At 43.0% G+C, this 25772-nt stretch overlaps 1 protein-coding gene across 2 annotated transcripts in view; it reads left to right on the plus strand.

Annotated features, from left to right (window-relative positions):
• Positions 1-4699: 4699 nt before the first annotated feature.
• add2 (adducin 2 (beta)) overlaps positions 4700-25772 on the plus strand; it is a 211345-nt gene continuing 190272 nt past the window's right edge. The window contains exon 1 of one of the 2 annotated variants that reach the window (XM_068001269.1): positions 4700-5055. The gene's annotated coding sequence lies outside the window, so the exon portion shown is untranslated. The remainder of the gene's footprint in view (positions 5056-25772) is intronic. The other variant, XM_068001268.1, reaches the window with a different exon arrangement.

A 25772-nucleotide genomic window follows, 5' to 3' on the forward strand; every position in this document is an offset into this window, starting at 1 on the left:
TTGGGGTTATACTCATCCTGTTGGGATCTGGACTAGATAGAGGGGCCAAAATCTTGCTGTAAAAAAGAGTTCATGACTTGGCAAGGCTTGATTATCTCTAACTGAAATTAAGCAGCTTTATTTGCTAAAGTTATATTGATGCAGCTTTGCAAAATGATGCAAAATCAATATGCCACATGAAGTCTTCAAACTGGACCACAAGTTGTGAGTTCGATCCTGCCGAAAGGTGTTTTTTTTGCATCTTTTTAAAAGCCTGACTGCTGCTATTACCTTTTTGTTTCAAAAGACCTCCCTGCCTCTTATTCCGATCCAACTAGTGTGCTCAAAGTCAAACTCCAAACTTGGTGAGAATTCAATTGTCCAACGAATGTACTTGGTCCCACTTTTACAGCAAAAGGTTGTGAATGGTAACTTCACCCATGCCAAGACCATATCTCTTGTGCTCCTTTTTGCTTTTCAAGGTTAGTTTGTTGTCATAGCCATGGGTATGTTGCAAAGATATTTGGCAGCAGCTTCTGTCAAATTGCTGTGCTGAAGTGAACCCACTTTTTCAGTGAGTTTGTTTGGGAGTAAATGATGCTAAATGAACTTTCTCCATGCTGTTTTGATCCTTTTCCCACAACAGTGCTTTATGCAAATTGTGTGTCATCTTCGACTCAAATGGAATGGGTTATCTTGCAAAACTTTTCCTCTGGTTTCGATGGCCAGTTGGTGCAATTTTCTGTCCATCCTTAGCTCTTTCGCTAGAACCATCATGATGGAAATTCCAAAGGTCATGCATATTTGAGCCATTAGCTTTTCCTTTCAGTGGGTGGGTCTTAATCTGCAGCTGGTGATTTAGATCTAATTACAAAACCGTGGTGACTGGAGTGTCACTGACAAACGTGAAGTGTACTCATTGGAGTCAATCTGTCCTCTGGCTTCCAGTGCCTGAGCTGTAAATTCAGGCACGAGTTTTGTAGATGTAACTATACTTGCTGCTTATCCTCGGGATCAGTGTAAAAGCATAAAGCCCCTTCCCCCTGCCTCCCCCCCCCCCCCCCCCCCCTCCCACCTTCCAAAAAGAGGTGCTTCAGTGAGGTAAGAGATAAATTGGGACTTTGCTGTATAGTTTCCTATGCCTCTGGTTCAGAATAGAGTAGTTACATACAGTAATCTATCATGGAGTAACTGCAAACATTACTCCTCAGTTGTGCCTGTTGCAGTTTGTCATCATCTTCACTGCCCAAAAACACCTTCCACAGCTTGACTATTTTGATGGTTGAAAACACTGCCTCTCGAAACTGACTGCAAACCTTTTTGTGTGTTTAACAGTGAGATTATTTTAATCCTTCAACTGCTGAGGTCCATCCTTTTGTCTGTCACTTTTTTCCAAAGTGACAAACACTACTCTTGCCACTAATTTTTCAGACTTGACATTATGATGCTTCAGCAGTGTGGAGTACTGGTACTCTACAGCTAGTCACTAAAACCAACCCAATAATGTTGAATGAATAAATTTAGGCAGTGATTTTTCAAAAACTTGCTTTTCAATGATGTCTTGTCCAGTTATTGACTGACTCCTGTTTACTCCTTTTTAATATATAGAAGGCAAACCAGTTGATTTCTGATTGCTGCTTTGCAACCTTTAAATGAATAACATCAATATTGTAGGAGGGAGGGTATCAATCAGTCTTTAGTGTTGTACAAGAATCCTTCTCATCCCACCATTTTATAACTGACTTCCACAAGTGTCAAAGATCAATATCCTGCTGGCTCTCCAACCTGTGCAGTTTGAAATTTATGGTCTATTATAAAATATAACAAATTTCCAGTAGTCTGACATTGCAATTCCAATTTGTGGCATTATTGTGAGCTGCTTTCCCATTTTACAGTTGCAAATGTTTAAAGTCAACTTTTACAATTAATTTCCTCCAGTCTACATTTCTAACACTCTAAATGTCACCTTGGCAATGGTACTCCCACAGTTGGGAAACAATAGCAGCTTTGTCTAATAAAAATCATTGTGCTTCACCATAAGTGGGACAATGGTGACAATATTTTAACCACATGCAGTAATTGTAGAAGCAAAGGCCTTAAGTATGATGCAAGTAAATGTGCATTTACTTAAACATCACCCACTGATCAAAAGTAGAAAAACTAAACATGATCTGACACGCCACATTGTAGTCGAACTTCTACATTGTTGACCAACCATTGCTCTGAAGAAGTAACAAAAAATAGATAAGGTTAATGTAGTAGATGTAATATGTGGATTTTTCAAAAGGCCTGCAATAAGGTACTGTGTTGTAGATTTATGACTAAGGTCAGAGCATATGGAGTCTCGGGACCAGTAGCAGAATGAATGGCAAGTTGGCTATAAAACAGAAGAGATAGAAGGGGTTAAGGGTACATAGTCAGACTGGTGGGAAGTGGTGTTCGATGGGCAGCGGTGCTGGGACCACTGTTGTTCACCATTAACATTAATGATTTGGACTTGGGAATCAGAAGTACAATTTCAAATTTCGCAAACAATCCCATGTTGGGAGGTGTAGTTAATACAAAGGAAGAATCTGTCAAAATGCAAGAGGACATGAATAAACTTGCGGAATTGGCAAGTGAATTTTCATATTGAGTGTGAGGTAGTGTTTTGGTAGGAAGAATAAGGAAGCTGCACACTACTTGGATAATAGTCCAAATGGGCTCGAGGAGCAAAGCGATCGAGGGCGACAGATACACAGCTCAATAAAAGTTACATACGGAAAGGCCATTTTTTTTTTAACAAAGGGTAAATCAAGCACTCTGGTTCATTTTCTAGAGGGATAGAATTGAAAAGCAGAAGTTGTTAAACTTGTATAGAACCTTGGTTAGACCACACTTGGAGTACTGTGCATAGTACTGATCTAAATATTATAGAAAGGATATCGATGCAATAAAGGTGAAAAAAGATTCAAAGAATGATACCAGGACTGGGAGGATACACTTAGCAGGGAAGGCTGAACAGGCTGTGGCTCTTTCCTCTGACAAAAGAGAAGGCTGAGGGATGACCTGATTGAAGCCTTTAAGATAATGGAGCATGATGGGGTAGATGGAGTGGGGGAGCATAAAATTAGAGGTCATAAATATAAAGTTGTCACGAATAAATCCAATAGGGAATTTAGGAGAAACCCTTTTTTTTTACTCCAGAGTAGTAAGAATGTGGAACATGCTACCACAAGGATTAGTTGAGGCAAATAGCATAGATACAATGAAGGGGTAAGCAGATGAGGGGGAAAGGTAGAGAAGGGTATCTTGATCGGGTTAGATGAAGGAGGGAGGAAGGAGGTTTGTGTGGAGCATACACGCCAGCCTTGACCAGTCAGGCCAAAGGGCCTGTTTTTGTGCTGTAGTTTTGATGTAACTCAATGTAATTGGTACTCCGATTTCTTCCGAGCGCTTGCTGAGAATATTGACTCGCACAATGATACGAGTAGCCCTGTCTCTGCTCGCCATACAGAAGGTGCTTCCTTGCTGTTTCCCCTTTGCCAGATCATGCCCTGTTGGAGCTGCTCCTTATTGGTTGGCCTTGCTTTCTTTTGCTGGTCAAGAGCAGTTATTTTGATTGGACAAGCTGCCCATGATAATCACTCCTCCTGCAATGCTGGTGTTGCCATAGTGCTAAACCCTGGCATTTTTTAAGTGGGCAACATACCATTTCAAAAGATGGGCAATAAACAGTAACCAAGCAACAAACAATCAAAGAATTTGCATACATTGCTTTTTGTCTTTCTATTATATCAACAGAAGCACAAAAAAGGTGAAAATGCATCTCCAGTGTGAATGAGTATTGAGATCATGTACCCAAGGATTGTGTCCATTACTCAATTTTACTTCATCAAAATACAATTCGCAACATCTGGATTCTTAGTTAACCACATGTGGCTAATGTGTTGCACAACACAGCACCAACAGTGATACAAGGCTATAAATAAAATGGGACCAATTTAGATGGCAGTTTCCATTATAAAAATGGACAGGTGTTTTTAATTTTTAAAAAAGGAGGGTATGATTTTCAAAATGGCAGCTGAATTATATCTGTGTGCTTATAACCCCTGATTTCTAACCTGTGCTGGAATTCAGGATTCTCACCGGAAAAGGGGACTGCCGATCAGATGGCACTCCTGGAACCATTCACTGGGCCTTTTGGCAAATCTCCAGATTTGCCATCTGCCAGCACACCCCTGCCTCTTGCCCTACTTTCAACCCAAGGATTTGACTTACTCTTGCATCAATGTGCAACACCACGGGGGGGGATCAACGAGTGATAAAAATTGTCTGTCTGGCTAAATGGATGGCGAGCTTTGGGTCTGACTGGCTGGCTCAATGGAGGTTTGTCTTTTCCGCCTCGATGGATGACCAGCTTAAAGGGATGGATGTCTGGCTGGCAAATGTGCGTGCTCCAAATTGGAATAGAGGGCCCTGGTGCTGTTAGAAATCACGAGTTGCCTCACGAAGTCTTTTAAGTTCGGTTTGGATATGTGCACTGCAAACACGCCCTTGTTGTCACCAATCCCACTGTATCGCTTTGAGCAGTTGTGACAACATTGAGATGGAATGATTCTGCAGAATCCCAACAGAGGGCGCCCAGAGGCTTTCAAGCAAAAGATTGCGGGCTGTTGCACCGAGCCATTGCGAGCCTCCAAGTGAGCGGATCACAACAGGGCTCTTACCGTGAACAGACGGAGTCGGGCAGCCTTTGTTCGCCGAGTAACGGGGCGCTTTCCGCACCACCATCGCGGTGCATTGGGTGCAGCAAGTCGATTGCAGGTTTAATTCGGCTGACAGTGCAGCGGAGCGAATTCCGCGTGTGTGTGTGTGTGTGTGTGTGTGTTTTTTGCAGGGATGAGGAGAGAGAGAGGATGGTCGTGATGAACCCTACCTGCTAATTAAAACCGTGTTTGGGTGGGAGAGAGAGAGAGAGAGAGGAGTGATTCAGATCTGCGCAAAGAGAGAGGGGGAGAGAGAGAGAAAACCAGAGTGATGACAAGGGCGGGAGCGTGAACAGGACCTGCATCTGTGGCCATCGGATTTCAGAAGGTAAGTGGTCGCTTTTATTCTGCAGATTTATGGATAATTACCATGTGAGCGGATTATCAGTATCTTTGGAGAGCCAGGTGAAAGCTATTTTTTTTTGTCGTGATTTGTTTCTTTTGTACAGATTTTTTTTGGGGATGTGATGCAGATGATCAGACGGTGTGTGTTGTCAGTGTCCTGGCGGTTACAATTGCTTGTGTTATTTTACAATTAGTGTGAATAAAAGGGCATCATCAAAAAGGCGGCGATGGGCGTGATTCTGGATCTGTGCAAATGTTTACTCCAGATGGGAGAATTTTATAACAATCGTTGCACTGATTTAATCGATTTCTAAAATACCGAGGGAGCCACTACATGATATATTTATCATTGCACATCCCCATAGGGTGCGGAATGCGAACTTTTACTGCTGGAATGGTGATAAAAGGTTGATCTATTATTATTATTATGCACCCAGTGAATGGAGAGATTAATTTTCAGTCCCCAAGACCGCAGGCACACACACAACAGAGTGAGTAACTGACCCGGTGATGTGCTATTGTTTGTGGACAGTGCATGCTCACCATCGACAGCAGGAGTACCCCGCTCCTCTTGCTAAATGAAACCCCTTTGACCATGTACTGCAGTGTAGTACTGCCAGGTGTCTGATGTACACTGTGTTGGATATCCTTGTTTCTCATTGTTTTGAAAGCAAATAACTCGAAACCACCTCTGTGCTTCCTGTTTGTCAGATAGCCCTGTAAAGGCGGGGGGCGGGAGTGGTCACACATTCTGGGACTGTTCGGATTATGCAACACAATAACACTGAAATATAAACAGACACCATGGGGGTTAAATTTCCTCTGGTAAGGTACTGGTTAACCTGGTTGCATACATTTTTTTTCTTGCATGAAATTCCTTTTGTGCACTTTTTAAAAAATAAATGGGTCAATGACCATCTTAAAATAGCCTTAAAGGAATTTTATGTTAATACATTAATCAATGCGCTGCTGGAGGAAATTCAACCCCTCGATGCATTTTATGCACAACAGATTTTTTTTTCTTGAAGTTCATCAGATTTGATTACTTATAAGATGATCTGCAGACTGGAGTACATTAAAAGGCATGGATCAGGTGATGTCATAAACTGGAACAGCAAAAAACATGAATCATTTCGTTCCATCAACTGAAACCACAGATGTTTCTCCTTCAGATACTTTCTTATTTTGTGGTATTGATGAATTTGTTGAAAAATTAATACTTGGAGTAATGAAAGCACAAATTCATATTTGCACAGTGACTCTCCTGTCTTAGGTTTGTCAGTGGGACTGCTCCATGAAGTCACTGGGGATGTGCAGAACTCTCAACGCACAGTGGTTGAAAGTGTGGAATCGGGCCATCACTTGAGGGCATGTTACGTTCTCTTTTCTCAGCAGTACTGTTTAGTGTCGGGACGTCCCAATTGGAACAGGACATTGGGGTGTCACCCGGCGTGTTTGTGGCAACAAGAAAAAAATCTTTCATTTGATGATTGATTTATTTCAAAATTTAAGATAATTCCATGAAAGTCACATCTTAGATCTTTGCACATCTGCTAGACTTTCTGAAGGCAGCTGTGAAGGAGAATATTGAGGCTGCTCCGGGGACTGAGTCTGTTTGAAAACTGCCCAAAGAGTCCCTTGAATTGATTGATATTGTATAATGATTGATTTGAAATAGATGGCGGGCTCATGTGATTGAATGATGGGATTTGAGTGGAACTGCTAATGTGTTTTTGTACCAAGTAAGTAATTCTAACTGATTTCATAGTGTGCTACTGGATATACTGCAAGGGTGTAACACAATATCTTGGTTCAGATGGCTTTATGAAAACTTTGTATTTTGTTTGCAAATGGAAAATTAGTGTCATACAATGCCACATGTTAATATGCAGATTGTGTTACATTGTTAATGTGTATGATGTGTGTTTCAGTTTGAGAAACAGTACACATTATTGTGCTGGCTTTTGGACCACATAGGAAGCTGATATTGATACTGTTTTTACACAAGGAGAGATTGGAAGAATATTACTGTGTACAGGTTATATAATTCATCTCCTCTCTTCCCCACTCCACCCAGTCTTGTGGAACTTCTTTCAATTGGCCAGGTTACTCTGTCTTTTCACTCCAGTGTTGTGTTCGAGAACATCGGAAGAGGAGAAGGCCATTCAGCCCCTCGAGCCTGTTCGGCCATTCAATTAGATCATGGCTGATCTGTATCTTAACTTTATCTACCCGCCTTTGCTCCATATCCCTTAATACCCTTACCTAACAAAAATCTACCTATCTTAGTTTTAAATTTTTCATTTGAACTGGCCTCAGCAGCTTTTTTTGGGAAGGGGAGGCGGGCGGGGGTGTTGGTGGGAGGAGAGAGTTCCAGATTTCCGCTACCCTTTGTGAAGAAGTCCTTCCTGATTTCAACCCTGAACAGCCTTGCTCTAATTTTAAGGTTATGTTCCCTTGTTCTGGACTCTCACCAGTTTCTCTCTATCTTTCCTATCAAATCCTTCAACCATCATAAACATCTTAATTAGATCACCCCCTAATTTTCTGTACTCGAGGGAATACAAGCCTAGTCTATGCAACCTGTCCTCATAATTTAACCCGGTATCATCCTGGTGAATCTGCGCTGCACCCCCTCCAAAGCCAGTATATCCTTCCTGAGATGTGGTGCCCAGCAGTGAACACAGTTCTCCAGATGAGGTCTAATCAGAGCCTTATATAACTGTCGCATAACATCTACCCCTTTGTATTCCAGCTCCCTCAAGATAAAGGCTAACATTCTCTTCGCCTTTATAATTATTTTTTTGTAGGAGAACAGTGCTTCTGCATTTATCAGATGAAAAGAAAGAAAGTCCTCCGGATGTCACAAAGCACTTTACAAACAATTAAGTATTTTTGAAGTGTAGCCACTGTTATAATGTAGGAAACACGGCAGCCAATTTGTGCACAGTAAGTTCCCACAAACAGCAATGTGATAATGACCAGATAATCTGTTTTAGCAGTGTCGTGGGAGGGATAAATATTTGCCAGCTGACTTTATAAAGCAGTTTTGTATGTAGTTTGTGACATCATCCCCACCCTTCAAGGCAAGATTGTCATGTGCCTTAAACTACCTATTCTATTTATAATCTAAGCTCTTTTTGTCTCACATTGAGCAGCTCTATTAACAAACCCAGTAAAAGGACATGAGCCACATTACCAATATGCATTTGACCCTGAGGAATTGAAGGAACACATTCATATCCCAGTTTGACTTGCACGTCTCTTTGCAAAGTTTATCAATGAGAAGCTCATTGATGCTGTTGAGCCATTGATGTCACAGAACACGTCTCCTGCTAAAAATGTTCTGCTTCATTGAAAGTTTACTTTTATACATGAGAAAATACCAACCTGAATGAAACACGTTGTGAAATGTCAAGAAATTTGCAACATTTTATACCCCCAGTTGGTAAATGTACAGTGCAGTGTTGAGACATGCAGCCTTGGGAGGTTGAAGCTTGATGCTTTGTTGAGCGAGTCATCTCCGCTGTGTGGTAGTTAGGGCGGCACCCAAGCATTTCTTGGTTCGGAGGGAGAAAATTCCTCAGAGTTCCCACTTCTAGTCCATACCCAGTTACCCCTGCAAGACATGGACATGTGCAGACACCCAATGAAACTATTGTAAGGTTGTAAGTGACCCCACAGTTGAAAAGCTGACACTAACCGAGGAAGCTCATCTGTGATGAATGAACAGTGAGGTACGGTACCCAAGGACTGCCACCTGTGATACCATACCTGTGTGACTAGCTCCCTTCAGGAATGGAGTACGTGAGGGATACCACAGGAGGGGAGGGAGAAAAGTGAACAACCAAGGCCACTGAAAATCTCATCAAAATTTCCCGCTTCATCAAATGAAATGTCATTAGAAACGGAGGAAAATTACAAATGTAAGCATTGTCCTTACCTCTGATTGTATGCGGGCACATCTTGCCACAGGAGATTGGGAAAGTGTTTGGTTGTGGGGGGTGGTGGTGCTCGTGGGAGGAGATGGGGAAGGAAATGCTCTGACTCACTGCTGGTCATTTAAGGCCATGATTAAAACTACAGGCATTTTTTGGTCTGATTACACTCCAAATATATATTTATATTGGAATGTCATTTCTAATGGTTTCCCCCTTTTGAAACCCCTTCTTGTAGATTCTCTTGCACCTATTTCCGTTCCTCAGCGTAAGCAGATGGCACATTTCCAGGCCTTTGGCGTTCTTGTGCCATCCACAAGATTGTGTTCCCATTCTCCCTCCCCTTCCCTGCAGGGAAGCATCTGACATCTGCTCAACACCTCGTCTTGATGAAATCTCACTCGGTGGGGATTGGCGACACGATTTCAGGTCCTTTTGCTCTGGTGCGTGTTGCTTTGCTGCTAGGCTTGCAACTAAACTATGTGCACATATTAAAGGGCTATACAACATTTTTTCAAGAGGTGTTACAGTTTTGAGGTTTAATAGAACCATCTTTGCTCTCAATTTAACGGCAGCTTCCTTCAATGGATTTTGTCCCCGACATCCCAGAAGCTGTAACTTTTCTGTCGCCTGTTCTCGCAGAGATGCGTATCCCAAACATTAACAGCTTTCCTACTTGCAGTAAAGTTTATATTGGACTAAACGTGGTCTTTCATAATGCCACCAGTTCAACTTTGAAATGGTAGATATTAAAACACTGTCTGGGTATTAAGGACTACAAGTAATGTGTGTATTTACAATTAAGAGAAGGAACTTGCATTGAAATAGTGCCTTTCACAATTTCAGGACATCCCAAACCACTTCACAGCCAATGTACTTTTGAAGTATAGTCACTGTTGTAATGTAGTAAAACGCAGTGGCCAATTTTATACACAGCAAGGTCCCACAAACAGCAATGAGATAATAACCAGCGAATTTTTTTTTTAGTGATGTTGCTTGAGGGATACATTTTTGGCCAGCACACCAGGGAAAACTCTCCTGCTCTTCTACAAATAGTGCTATGGGATATTTTACGTCCACCTGAGAGGCAGACGGGGTCTCGGTTTAATGTCTCATCCAAAAGATGGCACCTCCGACAGTGCAGTACTCCCTCTGGAGTGTCAGCCGAGGTTTTGCAGTCAAGTCTCTGGAGTAGGGTTTGAACCCGCAACCTTCTGACTCGAAAGCAAGTGCGTTACCACTGAGCCACGGTCTGAGATCGAAAGCATAAAAGTTCAGCAAACGTTATAAGTACAAAATGAAACATTCATCTGTCCATAATGAGTCTGTTATCCTATTTACTTAGAAACATAGAAAATAGGAGCAAGAGTTGGCCATTCGGGCCTGTACCACCATTAAAAATGATCATGGCTGATCATATAACTCAGTACCCTGTTCCTGCTTTTTCCCCATCTCCCTTGATCCCTTTAGCATTAAGAAATATATCGATCTCCTTCTTGAATACATCTAATGACTTGGCCTCCACTGCCTTCTGTGGTAGAGAATTCCACAGGTTCACCACCCTCTGAGTGAAGAAATTTCTCCTCATCTCGGTTCTAAATGGCATACCCCATATCCTGAGACTGTGACCCCTGGTTCTGGACTCCCCAGCCATCAGGAACATCCTCCCTGCATCTACTCTGTCTAGTCCTGTTAGAATTTTATATGTTTCGATGAGATCACCTCTCGTTCTTCTAAACTCTAGTGAATATAGGCCTAGTCGACCCAATCTCTCCTCATACGTCAGTCCTGCCATCCCAGGAATCAGTCTGGTAAACCTTCGTTGCACTCCCTCCATGGCATGGACATCCTTCCTCAGATAAGGAGACCAAAACTGCACACAATACTCCAGATGTGGTCTCACCAAGGCCCTGTACAACTGCAGTAAGACATCCCTGCTCCTGTACTCAAATCCTCTTGCAATGAAGGCCAACATACCATTCACCTTCCTAACTGCTTGCTGCACCTGAATGCTCGCTTTCAGCGACTGGTTTACAAGGACACCCAGGTCTCGTTGCACCTCCCCTTTTCCCAATCTATCACCATTCAGATAATAATCTGCCTTTCTTTTATTACAACCAAAGTGGATAACCTCACATTTATCCACGTTGTACTGCATCTGCCATGTTCTTGCCCACTCACCCAACTTGTCTAAATCACATTGGAGCCTCTTTGCATCCTCCTCACAGCTCACATTCCACCCCAGCTTTGTGTCGTCTGCAAACTTGGAAATGTTACATTTAGTTCCCTCATCCAAATCATTGATATATATTGTGAATAGCTGGGGCCCAAGCACTGATCCCTGCGATACCCCACTGGTCACTGCCTGTCACCCGGAAAAAGACCCGTTTATTCCTACTCTGTTTCCTGTCTGTCAACCAATTCTCAATCCATGCCTGTATATTCCCCCCAATCCCATGTGCTTTAATTTTGCACACTAACCTCTTGTGTGGGACCTTATCAAAAGCCTTCTGAAAATCCAAATACACCACATCCACTCGTTCTCCCCTATCTATTCTACTGGTTACATCCTCAAAAAACTCCAGTAGATTTGTTAAGCAGGATTTCCCTTTCATAAACCCATGCTGACTTTGTCCAATCCCGTTAATGCCCTCCAAGTGTTCTGTTATCACATCTTTTATAATAGACTCTCGCATTTTCCCCACTCCTGATGTTGGGCTAACTGGTCAGTAATTCCCTGTTTTTTTCTCTTCCTTTTTTTTAAATAGTGGGGTTACATTTGCCACCTTCCAATCTGTAGGAACTGTTCCAGAATCTATAGAATTTTGGAAGATGATCACCAACGCATCCACTATTTCCAGGGCCACTTCCTTTAGTACTCTGGGATAGAGATTATCAGGTCCTGGGGATTTGCAGCCTTTCGCCCCATTAATTTCCCTCGCGCTATTTTTCTACTAATACTGGTTTCCTTCAGTTCCTCCCTCTCACTAGACCCTTGGTTCCCTAACATTTCTGGCAGGTTATTTGTGTCCTCTTTTGTGAAGAGAGAACCAAAGTATGTGTTTAATTGTTCTGCCATTTCTTTGTTCCCCATTATAATTTCCTCCATTTCTGACTGTAAGGGACCTACATTTGTCTTCACTAATCTTTTTCTTTTGACATATTTATAGAAGCTTTTACAGTCAGTTTTTATGTTCCCTGCTAGTTTACTCTCATACTCTATTTTTCCCCTCTTAATCAATCTCTTTGTCCTCCTTTGCTGAATTCTGAACTGTTCCCAATCCTCAGGCTTGCCGCTTTTTCTGGCAATTTTATATGTCTCCTCTTTGGATCTAATACTATCTCTAATTTCTTTTGTAAGCCACGGTTGAGCCACCTTTCCTGTTTTATTTTTACGCCAGACAGGAATGAATAATTGTTGTAATTCCTGCACACGTTCTTTAAATATTAGCCATTGCCTATCCACTGTCATCCCTTTTAGTAAAGTTCCCCAATCTATCATAGCCAACTTGCACCTCATACTTTCATAATTTCCTTTATTTAGATTCAGGACCCTAGTTTTGGATTCAACGACTTCACTCTCCACCTTAATGAGGAATTCTATCATGTTATGGTCGCTCTTCCCGAAGGGACCCCGCACAACAAGATTGTTAATTCATCCTTTCTTATTGCACAATACCCAGTCCAGGATCGCCTGTTCTCAGGTTGGTTCCTCAACGTATTGGTCTAGAAAACCATCACGTACACACTCCAGGAATTCCTCCCCCACAGTATTATTGCTAATTTGGTTTGACCAATCTGTATGTAGATTAAAGTCACCCATGATTATAGTTGTACCCTTCTTGCATGCGTCTCTAATTTCCTGTTTAATGCCCTCCCCTACATCTCCACTACAGTTTGGGGGCCTATAGACAACCCCCACCAACATTTTCTGCCCCTTGGTGTTTCTTAGCTCCACCCATACAGATTCCACATCGTGATTTTCCGAGCCAATATCCTTCCTCACTCTTGCATTGATTTCCTCCTTTACTAACTACGCTACCCCACCGCCTTTCCCTTTTTGCCTGTCCTTCCTAAATATTGAATACCACTGGATGTTCAGTTCCCATCCTTGGTCACCCTGCAGCCATGTCTCCGTAATCGCAACTATATCATAAGTTAATATCTATCTGCGCTGTTAATTCATCCGCCTTATTGCGAATGCTCCACGCATTAAGACACAATGCCTTTAGACTTGTCTTTTTAAGATTGCTAATCATCTTAGTTATATTTTGCACTCTGGCCCTGTTTGTTTTTCGCCCTTGTTTTCTCTGCCTTCCACTATTGCTTCTTCCCTTTCTGCCTTTTGTTTCTATCCTTGATTCCCCCTCCTCTGTCTCCCTGCTCAGGTTCCCATCCCCCTGCCATTCTAGTTTAAACCGTCCCCAACAGCACCAGCAAACACCCCCGCGAGGACATCGGTCCCGGTCCTGCTCGGGTGTAACCCGTCCCGCTTGTACAGATCCCACCTTCCCCAGAACCGGTCCCAATGTCCCAGGAATCTAAATCTCTCCCTCCTGCACCATCCCTGCAGCCACGCATTCATCCGGTCTATTCTCCTGTTCCTATACTCACTAGCACGTGGCACTGGTAGTAATCCTGAGATCGCTACCTTTTAAGGTCCTGCTTTTTAATTTATCTCCTAACTCCTTAAATTCACGTTGCAGGACCTCATCCCTTTTCTTACTGATGTCGTTGGTACCGATTTGGACCACGACTACTGGCTGTTCACCCTCCCTCTCCAGAATGCCCTGTAGCCGCTCTGTGACATCCTTGACCCTAGCACCAGGGAGGAAACATCCCATCCTGTAGTCACGTTTGTGGCTGCAGAAACGCCTATCTGTTCCCCTTACAATTGAATCCCCTATCACTATAGCCCTGCCACTCTTCTTCCTCCCCTCCTGTGCAGCAGAGCCACCCGTGGTGCCCCGAACCTGGCTCTTGCTGCTTTCCCCTGATAAGCCATCTCCCCCAACAGTATCCAAAGCGGAATATCTGTTTGAGAGGGAGATGGCCCAGGGGTCTCCTGCACTACCTGCCTGATCCTTTTACTTTGCCTGGTGGTCACCCATTTCTTCCTGCATAATCTCTACCTGCGGTGTGACCACCTCCCTGAACGTGCTATCCACGATAATCTCAGCATCGCGGATGCTCCACAGTGAATCCACCCGCAGCTCCAGCTCCGAAATGCGGTTCGTCAGTAGCTGCAGGTGGACATTTAAGAACTTCTGAGGAACTATGATGGAGTTAAGGTTTGAAAACAAAATGCGAGTTACTTGTAAGGTGAATTCAGTACCTTGTCATCTTGTTCCTCTTTCATGATTTCTGTAAAGTGCTGAATCAAAACTACCTCCATCTCTCAAGTAGGGAGTGAATGCAAATCTTCTGTTCAAATCAGTCAGAATTTTCAGAAGTCTGCCTGCCCGGCCCACCGTGCCCTCCTGCAGTTTTTAATCTTGGTCACGGTTTTCGTGTCAGACCAAATTTCAGGATCGCTCCCTCAGTTCCGAAGTACGGATCACAAACGGGAGGACACACTGGACTGGAAAGGAGACGAGAGCTGATAACGCCACAGGAGCAGGAAACTTCCTCTGACTCCAGCATCATTTTACCAAACTAAAATATTGTTGGAGTGAAATTAGTCGTAGAAAATTTAGGAAGTGGTTTTTGTCCTTGTGCTTCGGTTCTTTTAGGAGGATCGCAGGTTGGATTCGACTGTAATGTATGGTCGCCTGAAACTGGGTGTGTCACCGGGGAATTCACATGGTCGTGCGAAAAGCTCAGTGCAATCTTAAATGTGTCTTCCTGTTTTACACCTGAACAAAATATAAGCAGGTCTAAGTAATTATTAAAAAGTATGGCCAGATGCATGGTCTTAGGATACAAAAAAGAACTTTATATTAGATTGATAAGCATTATGCAGCACGAGGAATCAAATAATCTTAACTCCAGTGAGCCCATAAAAAGCACATGGAATCCATGTGTGATTGCAAGGTGCAAATCGAGAGCTTTTCTTCGGCAATTATCTCTCCATGACCTTGGCTCGGTCGGTGATCGGTTTGTAGCCCATTCTTCCTTCAAACTCTCTTGACCAGTCAGACTTCGCTGGTGGAGGAGTCCAGCTCAGGGCCGGCATGTTTCTTTGCCAAAGCCAAGATTGAACAGTTGGTGACAAGTTCACCTGGTACACGGTTCTCAACCTGGGTGCAGAGAACATCACCGTGCCCTGCTGGTCACAAGATGGCCTGTGGAGTTCCTCCAACTGCACTGAAGGCAGGTGTTTGTTTTATAGCCGACGAGGCAATTGAGACCTGGGCCGACTGCTCCTGCAAGGCATTAATTGGTGGCCAGGTATAAGCTCATCCATCCAGGGTTTGGTGCCTGCCGTGATTGGGTTGCGGAGAGGCAAGCTGATGCTGCTGAAGCTCAATCCCTCCAACTGCTGGAACTAGCGTTGGATGGAGTGTGGTGTCAGGATAGTGACCGTGCGCTCGCACACTTGGTGTGGTTGGGTTGTGCTGCTCACCCGACCGCTTGTGAGGAGATCTTGGAACCTGCTGAAACCTGTGCTAGTCAGTTTTCTAATAGTCAACTCGTGACTGCACCCATCCGGGTGAGTGGCCATTATTCCATCTCACGTCAAGACTGGAGCCTTGGAGATGGTGGATGGGCTTTGAGGAGTCACTAGCTGTGTTGCTCATTGCAGAGCGCACAACCTCTGCCCTGCTCTCAGCCATGGTGTTCATATGGCTGGTCCAGTTAAGTTTCTGGGCAATGGTGACCCCTGAGATGTTGATGGGATTGTAACCTGGCACAAATGTTAACCAAGCTTTGGCAGGCAGGTTGTTATCTACGCCCTGCTATCGGCTGCTTCGTTGTTGGGAGGATTTATGAATGGCCCAAGGTTTCCTTGTGGGGCCCACTCTTTTTATGGCCCACAAGGAAACTTTAAAATAATTAAACATTGAAATTTTCATGGGCCTCTTGTTTTACTGGCATCGCTGCCACGATCGGCAGTTGAAAATCACGTCAGGCCCGAACGACCTAATCGGACCCTGGCTTTTAACTACCGATTAGGCCCCCCACCCCCACCTGGCCACAGTCGGCAGTCCCGAAGCTGCCGAAACCCAGCGGTTAAAATGGCAGTGGGTGCGAATGCTTGGGGAATACAACGGGAAGCACCTGCCTGCCGTGTTCCCTGCGGGCCGGCAGGGCTAAATGTTGTGTTTTAAAGTGTGGAGCATTCATCACAGGGCACTCATTTCAGGAGTTAATTGCACTTCAGAAAGAGGATAAAATCGTTGCAGTAAACATGTTCTCTCCTCTTAACATCTTGTACTTTCCAAATGTGGTGCATTGTATTTTCTGAATGTGTTGGTGGCAAAGCATCAGGAAAAACCTGCTGTTTTTTTTTAAAAAGGTGATTTTTTTTTCAATTTAGATATTTTCTACGACATCTTATTGAAGCCTTGACGATCAGGTATGTAGCCCAAAGCTTGCACTGCCTGCAGCAACAGATTGGGGCCAAACTGCATTGAGCAGGTGCCAACTATAACTCTGTCCTGGACCACGTCACCACTTTATGGTGCACCTGGTTTATTGTTTGGCTTCATAGTCAATCATTTAAACAAACTCATCCTTTCTTTACTGCGCTGTCTCGAGCGGAGGATAAGACTGTCTCGTTGCCAAACGCAGTCACATCTGCTGTGCGCGGGCCATTCAGTTTTTCCAGGAAATCAGTTGTTAAAATTGCAATCACGACATCGGAGTCGTTAATCTTTCATTGTCGATGTCGTCATGTTGAACAAAGTGGGATGTTGTGATCTCACATCAGCCACAAAAAACTGAATACCCTTCCCAAGCTAAACATTTTAAAGAAAAACAGATCCGAAAGGAATAATTGGGCTGTAATCGAAGCTCTGCCTTAAGATGGACTGGGACTTGTGCCTTCTGCTCAAAGTTCATGTCATCCGAGCCCCTTTTTTTCAGATTGCCGTGTTGTAATCGCTCCCAGGTGTTCGTTACTCCTTGTATAAACCATCTGAATTCTTGGCCCAGATTGCAGTCTAATTCATTTCCAGGTTGCACTGAACTTGCATCAATTTCAACACTGCAGCGTATTCAATTTACAAGAAATGAAATATGTTCCAGATTAGTGGGATGAAGAAATGGATAGCACAAGATGTTGCTGTGGGTTAGCCCACGGCCCTTTCACCTCAAACCTTGCTTAAAATCCAGCTCAGCCAAATGAGATGGAAGTCTTCCCTGCCTTCTGCCATTGGGGCCATCTCGATATGGGACAAATGTTTGTTGCAAAATTTGGGGGATGAACTCAATGCAAGGATGGGTTTGAGGATTCTGCTTGGAATAACTGACTGAGGGAACTGTAATTTGGCATTTCCATCTCCATGGCCCATCTTAGCATTACCGTGGGGAAGAGACAAAGGATTGTACCACCTTAATCGAAATGCTTACAAGATCGTTGGTCTATCACCCGAGAGAAATCTGCTGCAGCTTTCGAAAGTTCACGGATTTCCCTGGGGAAGAGAGAGTGAGCAAGGAGGCATTTCTTTTTTCAGCAGCACATACGCACTCTGCTGGCTGTTTTTCTTGCCTCCTGTGTTGACAGACTTTATCCCCCTAATAGAAAGGCACGATTTTCCTCCCAGGCTCTGCTGCTTGTCTGTTACTCTGGCACATTGGATGTGGAACCCTTTCCACTGGAGCCCCACCCACTCGTACACTTGTCAGGATCTTCGGACTCTAGTTCTGCCGGAAGCGCACACCCATGTGTGTCGAAATGAAGCTATCGTGGTGGGGAAATTGGTCTGCACCAGAAACAGGCCCGTGGCGAATCGGCAGCCTGTTTTACACCCCGCCCAAAGTTAGTGGAAACGAAAATCGGGTGCAGTGTGAAGCAGGCTGCCAATTCGCTATGGCCAGTTTTTGCCCTCCTGCCCAAGACCAATTTCATTCCTCACCTGTCCCCTTTCCGCTATTATTGCCTTGGGAACTACTTGTGGCGGCATTTAGCAGGTGTTCGGCATTGCTTCGGGAGGCAGAAAGCAGGAGAACGTTTCAGGGGCCAAAACAGGGTGACAAGTGGATTTCGGCGCAGTCCTGCAGTGATAAATTTTACCAAAGCATTTTGCTGCAAATTCTCTTCGAGGCCGCCCGACCTCTCTTGCTGCCGCAAGCATCCATCTCCTGGAGCAGGGGCCATTTCTCACTTGCCTAAATGGTGTGATCCCAAGCACAGGTGGGCACCTCGCCAGGAGCCAGTCAAAAACATTTCAGTAGTGAGCACTCGCCAGACATGCACTTCCTGTACACAGATCCGATGTTTCTTGCTGTCTTTGCAGGTAGAATTTCGCAGAGATTTCAAACGTCTTACGTTTGAGTCTTGTTTTCTTGTGTTGTGGATTTTTTTATATTTGGTCATGGAGGGAGCACAGTATTAGGGATTCACCAAAGAAGGAAGGTGTTTAAATTCCATGACCACATTGCATTTGAAAAAAAACTACAGACAAAGCACATTATAGATGGCGAAAAGCAAACTTGGCCAGCTGAGACCGCTAGTCCACTGTACGTGTTCTGCAGACAAGATATTGTCATACACTGCACGGTGTGTCTGCATCAAGATGAAGTGCTTCAATCTTTTGTCTCAGTAAGGTTGCGGGGGGAGTGAGGAGTGGTGGGTGGGAAGATCTGGAGGCCCTGCGAGGTGAGAGGCAGCGACTGATGTCAGGAGTCCTTTGTGGGCTTGATAAATGGAATTTACGTTAATTAGCCTGACGTGGTCTTGCATCTGTGACCACAGAAGTAATTGTGATTTTGAATGAGACTTGACAAAGATCATTTGTGTCAATGCCACTCACAAAGTCTTAACGCACCAAAGAGAAGAGGTAACAGCTGGAAGAGGTGCTCTGCTCACAAAACATTTTCATTAACATGACTGAATTAACCGAGCTTCACATTATTTCCGGTCAGCTGGGTCGCCCAGACATGTTAATTCTGCAAAGAATTATAAGTAAATGATTCAGAAGACCCAATTTCATTGTTTTGTGAAGTCATCGTCCTCTTTCCCCAAACATTGAGAAAACTCTGGTACTTAAATAGTGTCATGAAAAGTTGACTGTTGTACAGGAGCCAGGAGTCTACGGTGATATTTACGCACAAATCTCAGCAGATAAAAAGATGGGCCAGTAACCCAGGAGGTGGAATCTGTGCACAGACTTAATATTTTCTGACATCTGGCAGCACTCTTTGCTAAGTTGTTCTTGGTTAGCGATGTGTGCCTTGCTTTATGTTTCCCAGAATGCTTTCCCCTCCCTGAATTGGCCAAGGATTCTTGTATCTTTTTGCCTCTCCGGGGCGAATATGCGCCTGGTGGTGGAAGGGGAGTATTGGGGAATCATGATGCTCGGTGCAACGTGACTGTATGGGAACAGGCTCAATGGGCCAGCTGGTCTATTCCTGTCCATCATTCTTGTATTCTCATAAATGGAAAGACGCACGCTGGGAATTTCCTCCAGCTCGGGCGCCGTCACTTGTGCGGAAACCCCAGATAAGCGCACGCATGCGGTCTCTGCCAAAATTAGGGTGGCTGTTCCCCCCCCCACCCCCCCAGGAAATTCCTGCTGATAATTGAAATGGGACCAATGCCTGTTTCCATCACGCCTGTATTCCCACAGACATGACGATCACATGTAATAGAATGAACTATGTGGTGATCGTAGGAACAAAGGTGCTAAATCAATCAAGTAAAATGAATCCATTTCATCTTTTGTCAATGGATACAGTCTGATCTTAAGTAAAATGTAACAAGTAATTTAAGTTGTACATTTTCCATTGATCTTAATATCAAAATGCTGGTTGCATTGTATAAAATACTGGATAAATACAGCTAAACACAATACAGTTCTGGTGACAGTGAACACCCTCTGGGTTAGGCAGCAGTACGAGTCAACAAGTCGAAGAGGCCTTTTAAAACTGGCCAAAAGCCAAAAAGTTTCCCCTCTTAATCGTACAGAAAACCTCCTGATTTGGAGAAAGGTTAAAAAGTGTTCTTGAATTACTTCTAAACTGTCCCCTGCAGCGAGTTCCATGAAATGGTTTCAATCGGCAGCTGGGGGTTGCTTCAGCTGATGGGAGCAGTACCATTTGCAGTTCCACAGAGTTTTGGAGTGTTTCAGGTTGCAGTGCTGTTGCTAAGCACCATGCAGACATGCTGATGTGTAGGTGCTCGCAAAGATATCACGTTAATACAGATGTTTTCATTCGGTTAATTGAACACACTCAGCCTGCCAGTGTTTTTTTTTCGTCGTTGTTAATCTTCGAGATTAAGAGCAAACAGCCAGTTGAGACAGATGAAAAAAAATATATATATAAATGATTAATGTTGCCTAAATCTGTAACCGAAGCATGTTCCACTGTGATTGCTGAACAAAATCACTCATTTGCAGACTGGGTGGAGCTCCTTTAGGAGAATGTTTCACCCCAGGGAGTGGGGGGGGGGGGGGGGTGGGGATGCAGCCTTGCCAGCTGAGGCTAAAGGGTTCAGAATCAAATGATTTTAGTCAGTCCTGATCCCGTTCCCAGTAGGCACCAGTCTGCAATGCACAATGCGTATTAATTAGTGCAGAACGCAAGTGCATTTGAACTTGTGGGTTTATACAGCATAGTCCAGGGGCATTTGTCAGCCAAAAATTATATTCCTCCATGTAAAAGGTGGAATTTTCAAAATTAAGTTTTAAAAGGGGAAGGGGAGCGGGGGGGAGGGGGGGAAAGAGACAGAGAAAGAGATTCTTTATCTCAGCACATCCTGCCAGAGGCTCTCGTTCTCTTTGCATCTCCCCAGAAAGTATGTTGTGTGTATTCCTTTATCAGCTGTCAACTTAATGCCGAAACGGACTCCAGAATTGTATGGTGGCCTGGAGACTTAGCCACAGGCTTAAAGGCCGTCATGTAAGCCTACAAAACTTGGAAAAGATGTCTGACATTACATAGAACGTACAGTGCAGAAACAGGCCATTCGGCCCAGTAAGTCCTAGCCGGTGTTTATGCTCCACACAAGCCTCCTCCCTCCCTACTGCATCTAACCCTATCAGGATATCCTTCTATTCCTTTCTCCCTCATGTATTTATCCAGCTTCCCCTTAAATGCATCCCCTTAAATGTGGAACTTGCAACCACAAGGAGTAGTTGCCTCAACTACTCCTTGTGGTTGCAAGTTCCACATTCTAACCACTCTCTGGGTAAAGAAGTTTCTCCTGAATTCCCTATTGGATTTATTAGTGACTATCTTATATTATGGCCTCTAGTTCTGGTCTCCCCCGTAAGTGAAATGTCTTCTCAACATCGACCCTATCAAACTCTTCAATAATCTTAAAGACTTCTATCAGGTCACCCCCAAGTCTTCTCTTTTCTAGAGAAAAGAGGCCAGTCTGCTCAATCTTTCCTGATAGGGTATAACCTCAGTTCTGGTATCATCCCAGGAAACTTTTTTTTGCATCTTCTCCAGTGCCTTGATATCCTTTTTTATATAATATGGAGACCAGAACAGTTCACAGTACTTCAAGTGTGGTCTAACCAAGGTTCTATATAAGTTTAACATAACTTCTCCACTGTTCAATTTTAACCTTCTAGAAAATAAACCAGTGCTTAGCTTGCTTTTTAAAAAAAAAAATGGCCTTATTAACCTGCGTCACTACTTTTATTGATTTGTGCATCTGTACTCCCAGATCCCTCTGCTCCTCAACCCCTTTTCGACTCTTATTATCCAATCATTACGTGGCCCCCTTATTCTTCCTACCAAAATGTAATACCTCACACTGATCTATATTTAAATTCATTTGCCAGTTACCCATTCTGCAAGTTTATTAATGTCTTCCTGTATTTTGTTACAGTCCTCCTGTATTAATTATATCCAATTTGGTGTCGTCACAAATTTTGAAATTGTACTTCTGATTCTTGAGTCCAAATCGTTGATGTAAATGGTGAACAACAGTGGTCCCAGCACTGATCCTTGTGGAACACCACTTCCCACCTTTTGCCAATCTGAGTAACGATCTTTAACCCCTACTCTCCTGTTTTGTAGCCAGCTTGCTCTCCATTCTGCGACCTGTCCCCTGCCTCCACATGCTCTGACCTTAGTCATGTGTCTACTGTGCGGTAGTTTATCAAAGGCCTTTTGAAATTCTTGCAAACTATTCTTTTATATTTTTCGATTACATCTTTGAGTAAGGATTCCATTATCTTTTCCACCACCGACATTAAGCTAATTGGTCTATAGTTCCCTGGACTGTCTCTTCTCTAACTTTTTAATGTGTGTAGATGCAGTCCATCCAGACCAGGGGTTTTATCCCCTCTAAGTTTGACCAGTTTAGCAATTATCTCCCCCCATTCTATCTTAAATGTCTTTATCTCTTTTTTGATATCTTCTACTACTAATGTTGTGCCTACCATGTTAGTCTCCCTGGTAAATACTGAGGCAAAGTAATTATTTAATATTGCTGCCATTACCTATGAGTTTATCATGTGTACCCCTTAGTGGCTCTAACCTTATCCTGATTTTTCTTATTTATGTGTCAGTATTACTTTACTATTGGATATTCCTTGATAGGAAGGCAAAGAGAAACTAATAGTTTTTTAAAAACTTCTTCCCTAACCTTTTCACATTCCCTTTTGTCATCCTCTCCTTTGTCTATGTACTTAGTGCATATGTATAGCTTTTTCTTCAGTTTCAATTTTTCCCTGACTTTATTCATCCATGGTGTATCATTACTGGCTAGATTGCTGTTGCTTTTTAGTGGAATATATTTCTCCTGGACTTTCTTGATCGCCATTTTAAATGTTTCTCACTGTTGTTCTATTTGTTTGTTTAATCAATACATTTTTCCAGTTTATTTTCCCTAGTTCCATTCTCATCCCCTGAAAATCAGCTTTTTTCCCCCCAATTTTCCAGTTCATTACTTTGGCCCTTAATCTTGATCTTAAACCTTATTATGTTGTGATCACTATTGCCTAGATGCTCCCCGACATTTACCGCTCTTATCTGTTCTGGTTCATGTCCCATTACCAGATTCTGCAGTGGTTCCTCTCTTGCTGGGATTTTTACACACTGGGTAAGGAAGGAGTTCTGCCACACTAAAAACACCCATTCCCTGTACCCCTTTACCTACCTCTTGCTAGTTTATTTGGGATAGTTAAAATGATTATTATTCCAAGTCCTTTACTTCACATATTTGCTTACGTATTTCATCCTCCACCTCCTTTCCAATATTAGGTGGTATGTCGTATACCCCTATTGGTGTGATCAATTTCCTTTCCACTATTAGGTCTGTAGTATACCCCTACATTATGTTATAGCCTGCAATATTTAGTTGCGAGTCCTGTCCTTTCTGTAGCCATGTTTGTTACTCCTACTAGATCTGGTTCCTCGCTATAGATTATTACCTCCAGTTCCACCATTTTATTTTGGATGCTGTGTACAGGCAGTTTTAATTCATATTTAAAGTTGTTCCTTTATTTTTAAACAGTCCTTTCATACTTTTTTTTTAAAAATAACTATTTGTTCCTTGACCATTTGTTATCTTTATTCCTTACCCTGTCTGACCTTTACACTCATCTCCTTTCAGCTGGTGCTATTGCTACCAGATGCTACCCTCTATCTTGCGAGTTTAAAGCCTCATGCACCACTGTGTTTATCCTTCCCACTCGGACTCTGGTCCCATTCCAGTTCAGGTGGAGCCCATCCCAGCGGTACAGCTCCATCCTGTCCCAATATTGGTGCTAGTGTCCCATGAAATGGAACCCCTCCAGCCCATGCCTTTCAGCCAAGCATTCACCTTTCTGCCTATCCCCAGCCCTCACCTCTGTTCTGAGCCAAAGTGTCTCAAGGCAGATATTTACTGCAGATATGGCAATCAGGGAGAGTCCCACTGTCCACAAACTCCGATATGCTGCAGTCCAAACACAGCCTGTCCTGCCATTTCTAGTTTTTATTTAATCAGTACTTTATTTCTAGGACTAACAATCACAAGATCTAGATTATATTTAGTAAATGAATTTAGCTTGATTTCAAAATAATTAGTAATCAGTCTTAAGTTGTTTTTTAAAAAAATTTAAATTTTAAAACTTGATAGATAAGTTTAGAGTCCCTTGGTTAAAATCACTTCTTCCTCTGCACCTAATTTCCAGTGCTCTGTGCCTTGTACCATATACCTTTCTGACACACCCTAGTGAATTGGTTCCAGCCATAGTGATTAATACCTAGTCAGGAACTTACTTACAGCTGATAGTCTGTTAACTTTAAAAAGCTGCAAGTCAAAGTTTAAGCTCAGTTAAATTTCAGTTGGAGAATAAAACACACTCACCAAATTTCCAGTTGAAAGTCCTCACTGTTAGTGAACCTCTAATGGAATGAGTGGCTGTCTTTACCAACCTTTGCAATCTTTATACTACATGCATCCTCTGACCCGAGTTACAATTGGTAAGTCAACTTCCAGTCAAAATAATTAAGACCGAGTCAGGAACCTACTGACAGCAAGTCAGTAGTTAACAGTCTGTCTGTTAACTACTGACTTGCATCACTGACTTGCAGCTTTTTGAAGTTAATAAACGATGTTAAACTTCAGTTTGATTAAAAAAAAACACACTTGCGACTTTCTGGTGAGTTCCCACACGCAACAGATTCCAGTTGGAAGTTCTCACTCTGTTCGCAATTCACTCTGTCTTTACAACCTCTGTTCAAGCTCTGTGCTTTTGCAAAGATCCTTGTGCTGTATACCTTGACATTGAGGGACAACCCCGAATAAAGGCCAAGATCAGTGCTTCAAGGTGACTGAATGAGGGGATCTTTTTATTCCGTTGGATTTTTAATAGTGTCTCTGGATCACATTCCACAATTCAGTTTGTTTTTCTGAGAAGTATTTTCATTTCATTCACTCCCACCCCAAACTATCTCTCACTTTCCCCACAATTGCTCAGTATTGCTGACCTGGAAATCAAACACGAGACAAAAAAAAAGTTGTCATCTTCTACTTCACCGTGACTTTAAGCGGAGGCACGGTAAATCCATTATTGGCAATTAAGAGACTTGCAAGTTATAGTTAATATAACTGATATTTTTCATAGAATACTAAGAACATGTTTCATCTGCATACTCTTGAAATTTAAACTTTTACAATTGAACATATATTGTAACACAGACTGCAGGTTTCCCATATTGCATTGAAAGCATTACCCTGAAAGATTTTAAAAATTCTCATCCTTGTTTTCATATTTTTTTTTTTTATTCGTTCACGGGATGTGGGCGTCACTGGCAAGGCTGGCATTTATTGCCCATCCCTAGTGAGATTTTTACAACTGAGTGGCTTGCTAGGCCATTTCAGAGGGCAATTACGAATCAACTACATTGCTGTGGGTCTGGAGTCACAGATAGGCCAGACCGGGTAAGGACGGCAGGTTTCCTTCCCTAAAGGACATTAGTGAACCAGATGGGTTTTTACGACAATCCGGTAGTTTCATGGCTATCATTACTGATACTAGTATTTTAATTCCAGATTTTTATTTAATTAATTGAATTTAAATTCGCCAGCCGCCATGGCAGGATTTGAACTCGTGACTCTGGATTTTAGTCCAGGCCTCTGGATTACTAGCCCAGTAACATAACCACTATGCTACCGTACCCTTCATGTCCCTCCATATCGCTCCATGACCTC

This window comes from Heptranchias perlo, chromosome 20 (assembly GCF_035084215.1).
Source record: "Heptranchias perlo isolate sHepPer1 chromosome 20, sHepPer1.hap1, whole genome shotgun sequence".
Taxonomy (NCBI): Eukaryota; Metazoa; Chordata; class Chondrichthyes; order Hexanchiformes; family Hexanchidae; genus Heptranchias; species Heptranchias perlo.